Source organism: Aegilops tauschii, chromosome 5, assembly GCF_002575655.3.
Source record: "Aegilops tauschii subsp. strangulata cultivar AL8/78 chromosome 5, Aet v6.0, whole genome shotgun sequence".
Lineage (NCBI taxonomy): Eukaryota > Viridiplantae > Streptophyta > Magnoliopsida > Poales > Poaceae > Aegilops > Aegilops tauschii.
This window is the reverse complement of record NC_053039.3, coordinates 417,553,068-417,562,400: the sequence shown is the minus strand read 5'-3', so window position 1 is coordinate 417,562,400 and position 9,333 is coordinate 417,553,068.

The window sequence follows — 9,333 nt, the reverse complement described above, 5'->3', positions numbered from 1 at the left end:
GGAACATCTTTCATCTTCTCTCTATCTTCTGCGGTGGTCGGGCATTGAGTCTTACTCAACTTCACACCTTGTAACACAGGCAAGAACCCTTTCTTTGCTTGATCCATTTTGAACTTCTTCAAAACTTTGTCAAGGTATGTGCTTTGTGAAAGTCCAATTAAGCGTCTTGATCTATCTCTATAGATCTTGATACCCAATATATACGCAGCTTCACCGAGGTCTTTCATTGAAAAACTCTTATTCAAGTATCCCTTTATGCTATTCAGAAATTCTATATCATTTCCAATCAGCAATATGTCATCCACATATAATATTAGAAATGCTACAGAGCTCCCACTCACTTTCTTGTAAATACAGGCTTCTCCAAAAGTCTGTACAAAACCAAATGCTTTGATCACACTATCAAAGCGTTTATTCCAACTCCGAGATGCTTGCACCAGTCCATAAATGGATCGCTGGAGCTTGCACACTTTGTTAGCTCCCTTTGGATCGACAAAACCTTCCGGTTGCATCATATACAACTCTTCTTCCAGAAATCCATTCAGGAATGCAGTTTTGACATCCATTTGCCAAATTTCATAATCATAAAATGTGGCAATTGCTAACATGATTCGGACAGACTTAAGCATCGCTACGGGTGAGAAGGTCTCATCATAGTCAATCCCTTGAACTTGTCGAAAACCTTTTGCAACAAGTCGAGCTTTATAGACAGTAACATTACCGTCAGGGTCAGTCTTCTTCTTGAAGATCCATTTATTCTCAATTGCATGCCGATCATCGGGCAAGTCAACCAAAGTCCACACTTTGTTCTCATACATGGATCCCATCTCAGATTTCATGGCCTCAAGCCATTTCGCGGAATCTGGGCTCACCATCACTTCTTCATAGTTCGTAGGTTCGTCATGGTCTAGTAACATAACCTATAGAACAGGATTACCGTACCACTCTGGTGCGGATCTTACTCTGGTTGACCTACGAGGTTCAGTAACAACTTGATCTGAAGTTCCATGATCATCATCATTAACTTCCTCACTAATTGGTATAGGCGTCGCAGAAACCGGTTTCTACGATGAACTACTTTCCAATAAGGGAGCAGGTACAGTTACCTCATCAAGTTCTACTTTCCTCCCACTCACTTCTTTCGAGAGAAACTCCTTCTCCAAAAAGATTTCGAATTTAGCAACAAAAGTCTTGCCTTCGGATCTGTGATAGAAGGTGTACCCAACAGTCTCCTTTGGGTATCCTATGAAGACACATTTCTCCGATTTGGGTTTGAGCTTATCAGGTTGAAGCTTTTTCACATAAGCATCGCAGCCCCAAACTTTAAGAAACGACAACTTTGGTTTCTTGCCAAACCACAGTTCATAAGGTGTCGTCTCAACGGATTTTGATGGTGCCCTATTTAACGTGAATGCGGCCGTCTCTAAAGCATAACCCCAAAACGATAGCGGTAAATCAGTAAGAGACATCATAGATCGCACCATATCTAGTAGAGTATGATTACGACGTTTGGACACACCATTATGCTGTGGTGTTCCGGGTGGCGTGAGTTGCGAAACTATTCCGCATTTTTTCAAATGAAGACCAAACTCATAACTCAAATATTCTCCTCCACGATCAAATCGTAGAAACTTTATTTTCTTGTTACGATGATTTTCAACTTCACTCTGAAATTCTTTGAACTTTTCAAATGTTTCAGACTTATGTTTCATTAAGTAGATATACCCATATCTGCTTAAATCATCTGTGAAGGTGAGAAAATAACGATATCCGCCATGAGCCTCAACATTCATCGGACCACATACATCTGTATGTATGATTTCCAACAAATCTGTTGCTCTCTCCATAGTCCGGAGAACGGCGTTTTAGTCATCTTGCCCATGAGGCACGGTTCGCAAGTACCAAGTGATTCATAATCAAGTGGTTCCTAAAGTCCATCAGTATGGAGTTTCTTCATGCGCTTTACACCGATATGACCTAAACGGCAGTGCCACAAATAAGTTGCACTATCATTATCAACTCTGCATCTTTTGGCTTCAATATTATGAATATGTGTATCACTACTATCGAGATTCAACAAAAATAGACCACTCTTCAAGGGTGCATGACCATAAAAGATATTACTCATATAAATAGAACAACCATTATTCTCTGATTTAAATGAATAACCGTCTCGCATCAAACAAGATCCAGATATAATGTTCATGCTTAACGTTGGCACCAAATAACAATTATTTAGGTCTAAAACTAATCCCGAAGGTAGATGTAGAGGTAGCGTGCCGACCGCGATCACATCGACTTTGGAATCATTTCCCACGCGCATCGTCACCTCGTCCTTAGCCAATCTTCGCTTAATCCGTAGCCCCTGTTTCGAGTTGCAGATATTAGCAACAGAACCAGTATCAAATACCCAGGTGCTACTACGAGCATTAGTAAGGTACACATCAATAGCATGTATATCACATATACCATTGTTCACCTTGCCATCCTTCTTATCCGCCAAATACTTGGGGCAGTTCCGTTTCCAGTGACCAGTCTGCTTGCAGTAGAAGCACTCAGTCTCAGGCTTAGGTCCAGACTTGGGTTTCTTCTCCTGAACAGCAACTTGCTTGCTGTTCTTCTTGAAGTTCCCCTTCTTCTTCCCTTTGCCCTTTTTCTTGAAACTGGTGGTCTTATTGACCATCAACACTTGATGCTCCTTTTTGATTTCTACCTCCGCGGCCTTTAGCATTGCGAAGAGCTCGGGAATCGTCTTATCCATCCCTTGCATGTTATAGTTCATCACGAAGCTCTTGTAGCTTGGTGGTAGTGATTGGAGAATTCTGTCAATGACGCTATCATCCGGAAGATTAACTCCCAGTTGAATCAAGTGATTGCAGTACCCAGACATCTTGAGTATATGCTCACTGACAGAACTATTCTCCCCCATCTTGCAGTTGTAGAACTTATTGGAGACTTCATATCTCTCAATCCGGGAATTTGCTTGAAATATTAACTTCAACTCCTGGAACATCTCATATGCTCCATGACGTTCAAAACGTCGTTGAAGTCCCGGTTCTAAGCCGTAAAGCATGGCACATTGAACTATCGAGTAGTCATCAGCTTTGCTCTGCCAGACGTTCTCAACGCCGTCAGTTGCATCGGCAGCAGGCCTGGCACCCAGCGGTGCTTCCAGGACGTAATTCTTCTGTGCAGCAATGAGGATAATCCTCAAGTTACGGACCCAGTCCGTGTAATTGCTACCATCATCTTTCCACTTTGCTTTCTCAAGGAACGCATTAAAATTCAACGGAACAACAGCACGGGCCATCTATCTACAATCAACATCGACAAGCAAGATACTATCAGGTACTAAGTTCATGATAAATTTAAGTTCAATTAATCATATTACTTAAGAACTCCCACTTAGATAGACAGCCCTCTAATTCTCTAAGTGATCACGTGATCCTTATCAACTAAACCTTGTCCGATCATCACGTGAGATGGAGTAGTTTCAACAGTGAACATCACTATGTTGATCATATCTACTATATGATTCACGCTCGACCTTTCGGTCTCCATGTTCCGAGGCCATATCTGTTATATGCTAGGCTCGTCAAGCTTAACCTGAGTATTCCGCGTGTGCAACTATTTTGCACCCGTTGTATTTGAACGTAGAGCCTATCACACCCGATCATCACGTGGTGTCTCAGCACGAAGAACTTTCGCAATGGTGCATACTCAGGGAGAACACTTATACTTTGATAATTTAGTGAGGGATCATCTTATAATGCTATCGTCAATCAAAGCAAGATAAGATGCATAAAAGATAAACATCACATGCAATTAATATAAGTGATATGATATGGCCATCATCATCTTGTGCTTGTGATCTCCATCTCCGAAGCACCGTCATGATCACCATCGTCACCGGCACGACACCTTGATCTTCATCGTAGCATCGTTGTCGTCTCGCCAATCTTATGCTTCTACGACTATCGCTACCGCTTAGTGATAAAGTAAAGCATTACAAGGCGATTGCATTGCATACAATAAAGCGACAACCATATGGCTCCTGCCAGTTGCCGATAACTCGGTTACAAAACATGATCATCTCATACAATAAAATTTAGCATCATGTCTTGACCATATCACATCACAACATGCCCTGCAAAACAAGTTAGACGTCCTCTACTTTGTTGTAGCAAATTTTACGCGGCTGCTACGGGCTTAGCAAGAACCGTTCTTACCTATGCATCAAAATCACAACGATGGTTTGTCAAGTTGGTGTTGTTTTAACCTTCGCAAGGACCGGGCGTAGCCACACTAGGTTCAACTAAAGTTGGAGAAACTGACACCCGCCAACCACCTGTGTGCAAAGCACGTCGATAGAACCAGTCTCGCATAAGCGTACGCGTAATGTCGGTCCGGGCCGCTTCATGCAGCAATACCGCCGAACCAAAGTATGACATGCTGGTAAGCAGTATGACTTATATCGCCCACAACTCACTTGTGTTCTACTCGTGCATATAACATCAACGCATAAAACCAGGCTCGGATGCCACTGTTGGGGAACGTAGTAATTTCAAAAAAATCCTACGCACACGCAAGATCATGGTGATGCATAGCAACGAGAGGGGAGAGTGTTGTCCACGTACCCTCGTAGACCGAAAGCGGAAGCGTTAGCACAACGCGGTTGATGTAGTCGTACGTCTTCACGATCCGATCGATCAAGTACCGAACGCACGGCACCTCCGAGTTCAGCACACGTTCAGCCCGATGAAGTCCCTCGAACTCCGATCTAGCCGAGTGTTGAGGGAGAGTTTCGTCAGCACGACGGCGTGGTGACGATGATGATGTTCTACCGACACAGGGCTTCGCCTAAGCACCGCTACAGTATTATCGAGGTGGACTATGGTGGAGGGGGGCACCGCACATGGCTAAAAGATCAAACGATCAATTGTTGTGTCTAGGGTACCCCCTGACCCCGTATATAAAGGAGCAAGGGGGAGGTGCGGCCGGCCAGGAGGAGGCGCGCCAGGAGGAGTCCTACTCTCACCGGGAGTAGGACTCCCTCCCTTCCTTGTTGGACTAGGACAGGAGAGGGAAGGAGAGAGGGGGAAAGGAAAGGGGGGGCGCCACCCCCCCCTCCTTGTCCAATTCAGACTTGGGGGGGAGGGGCGCGCGGCTGCCCCTTGGCCGCCTCTCCTCTTCCACCAATGGGGCCCATGAGGCCCAATAGCCTCCGGGGGGTTCCGGTAACCCCCGGTACTCCGGTATATATCCGATAACCCCCGGAACCATTCCGGTTTCCGAATATAGTCATCCAATATATCAATCTTCATGTCTCGACCATTTCGAGACTCCTCGTCATGTCCGTGATCACATCCGGGACTCCGAACAACCTTCGGTACATCAAAACATATAAACTCATAATATAACTGTCATCGAAACGTTAAGTGTGCGGACCCTACGGGTTCGAGAGTATGTATACATGACCGAGACACGTCTCCGGTCAATAACCAATAGCGGAACCTGGATGCTCATATTGGTTCCCACATATTCTACGAAGATCTTTATCGGTCAGACCGCATAACAACATACGTTGTTCCCTTTGTCATCGGTATGTTACTTGCCCGAGATTCGATCGTCGGTATCTCAATACCTAGTTCAATTCGTTACCGGCAAGTCTCTTTACTCGTTCCGTAATACATCATCCCACAACTAACTCATTAGTTGCAATGCTTGCAAGGCTTAAGTGAGTGCATTACCGAGAGGGCCCAGAGATACCTCTCCGACAATCGGAGTGACAAATCCTAATCTCGAAATACGCCAACCCAACAAGTACCTTCGGAGACACCTGTAGAGCACCTTTATAATCACCCAGTTACGTTGTGACGTTTGGTAGCACACAAAGTGTTCCTCCGGTAAACGGGAGTTGCATAATCTCATAGTCATAGGAACATGTATAAGTCATGAAGAAAGAAATAGCAACATACTAAACGATCGAGTGCTAAGCTAACGGAATGGGTCAAGTCAATCACATCATTCTCCTAATGATGTGACCCCGTTAATCAAATGACAACCCATGTCAATGGCTAGGAAACATAACCATCTTTGATTAACGAGCTAGATAAGTAGAGGCATACTAGTGACACTCTGTTTGTCTATGTATTCACACTAGTATTACGTTTCCGGTTAATACAATTCTAGCATGAATAATAAACATTTATCATGATATAAGGAAATAAATAATAACTTTATTATTGCCTCTAGGGCATATTTCCTTCACATGTTACTTGACCAAGGTGAACCTACAAACTATGAAGAAGCGATGGTGAGCCCGGATTCCGAAAAATGGCTTGAGGCCATGAAATCTGAGATGGGGTCCATGTATGAGAACAAAGTGTGGACTTTGGTTGACTTGCCCAATGATCGGCAAGCCATTGAGAATAAATGGATCTTCAAGAAGAAGACTGACACTGACGGTAATGTTACTGTCTATAAAGCTCGACTTGTTGCAAAAGGTTTTTGACAAGTTCAAGGGATTGACTATGATGAGACTTTCTCACCCGTAGCGATGCTTAAGTCTGTCCGAATCATGTTAGCAATTGCTGCATTTTATGATTATGAAATTTGGCAAATGGATGTCAAAACTGCATTCCAGGATGGATTTCTGGAAGAAGAGTTGTATATGATGCAACGAGAAGGTTTTGTCGTTCAAAGGGAGCTAACAAAGTGTGCAAGCTCCAGCGATCCATTTATGGACTGGTGCAAGCCTCTCGGAGTTGGATTAAACATTTTGATAGTGTGATCAAAGCATATGGTTTTATACAGACTTTTGTAAAAGCCTGTATTTACAATAAAGTGAGTGGGAGCTTGCTACCTCTTGAGCACTGCGTTGGTTTTCCCTTGAAGAGGAAAGGGTGATGCAGCAAAGTAGCGTAAGTATTCCCTCAGTTTTTGAGAACCAAGGTATCAATCCAGTATGAGGCTACACGCAAGTCCCTCGCACCTACACAAACAACTAAATCCTCGCAACCAACGCGATAAGGGGTTGTCAATATCTACACGGTCACTTATGAGAGTGAGATCTGATAGATATGATAAGATAATATTTTTGGTATTTTTGTGATAAAGATGCAAAGTAAAGTAAACAAAATAAAAACGGTGCCAGAAATAGCTTGTTGTCGGGAGATTAATATGATGGAAAATAGACCCGGGGGCCATAGGTTTCACTAGTGGCTTCTCTCAAGAGCATAAGTATTTTACGGTGGGTGAACAAATTACTGTTGAGCAATTGACAGAATTGAGCATAGTTATGAGAATATCTAGGTAGGATCATGTATATAGGCATCACGTCCGAGACAAGTAGACCGACTCCTGCCTGCATCTACTACTATTACTCCACACATCGACCGCTATCCAGCATGCATCTAGAGTATTAAGTTCATAAGAACAGAGTAACACCTTAAGTAAGATGACATGATGTAGAGGGATAAATTCATGCAATATGAAAAAAAACCCATCTTGTAATCCTCGATGGCAACAATACAATACGTGCCTTGCTGCCCCTACTGTCACTGGGAAAGGACACCGCAAGATTGAACCCAAAGCTAAGCACTTCTCCCATTGCAAGAAAGATCAATCTAGTAGGCCAAACCAAACTGATAATTCGAAGAGACTTGCAAAGATAACCAATCATACATAAAAGAATTCAGAAGATTCAAATATTGTTCATAGATAAACTTGATCATAAACCCACAATTCATCGTTCTCAACAAACACACCGCAAAAGAAGATTACATCGGATAGATCTCCACAAGAGAGGGGGAGAACATTGTATTGAGATCCAAAAAGAGAGAAGAAGCCATCTAGCTAATAACTATGGACCCGAAGGTCTGAGGTAAACTACTCACACTTCATCGGAGAGGCTATGGTGTTGATGTAGAAGACCTCCGTGATCGATGCCCCCTCCGGCGGAGCTCCGGAACAGGCCCCAAGATGGGATCTCACGGGTACAGAAGGTTGCGGCGGTGGAATTAGGTTTTTGTCTCCGTATCTGATCGTTTGGGGGTACGTAGGTATATATAGGAGGAAGGAGTACGTCGGTGGAGCAACATGGGGACCACGAGGGTGGAGGACGCGCCTGGGGGGGTAGGCGCGCCCCCTACCTCGTGGCTTCCTGGAAGCTTCCTTGACGTAGGGTCCAAGTCTCCTGGATCATGTTCGTTCTGAAAATCACGTTCCCAAAGGTTTCATTCCGTTTGGACTCCATTTGATATTCTTTTTCTGCGAAACTCTGAAATAGGCAAAAAACAGCAATTCTGGGCTGGGCCTCCGGTTAATAGGTTAGTCCCAAAAATAATATAAAAGTGAATAATAAAGCCCAATAATGTCCAAAACAGAAGATAATATAGCATGGAGCAATCAAAAATTATAGATACGTTAGAGACGTATCAGAGCTCTGTAGCATTTCTGATATTATATGTGCATGACATATTGCTGATTGGAAATGATATAGAATTTTTGGATATCATCAAAGGATACTTGAATAAAAGTTTTTCAATGAAAGACCTCGGTGAAGCTGCTTACATATTAGGCATCAAGATCTATAGAGATAGATCAAGACGCCTGATAGGACTTTCACAAAGCACATACCTTGACAAAGTTTTGTAGAAGTTCAAAATGGATCAAGCAAAGAAAGGGTTCTTGCCTGTGTTACAAGGTGTGAAGTTGAGTCAGACTCAATGCCCGACCACTTCAGAAGATAGAGAGAAAATGAAAGATGTTCCCTATGCTTCAGCCATAGGCTCTATCATGTATGCAATGTTGTGTACCAGACCTGATGTGTGTCTTGCTATTAGCCTAGCAGGGAGGTACCAAAGTAATCCAGGAGTGGATCACTGGACAGCGGTCAAGAACATCCTGAAATACCTGAAAAGGACTAAGGATATGTTTCTCGTTTATGGAGGTGACAAAGAGCTAGTCGTAAATGGTTACGTCGATGCAAGCTTTGACACTGATCCGGACGATTCTAAATCGCAAACCGGATACGTCTTTACATTGAACGGTGGAGCTGTCAGTTGGTGTAGTTCTAAACAAAGCGTCGTGGCGGGATCTACGTGTGAAGCGGAGTACATAGCTGCTTCAGAAGCAGCAAATGTAGGAGTCTGGATGAAGGAGTTCATATCCGATCTAGGTGTCATACCTAGTGCATCGGGTCCAATGAAAATCTTTTGTGACAATACTGGTGCAATTGCCTTGGCAAAGGAATCCAGATTTCACAAGAGGACCAAGCACATCAAGAGACGCTTCAATTCCATCCGGAAACAAGTCCAGGTGGGAGACATA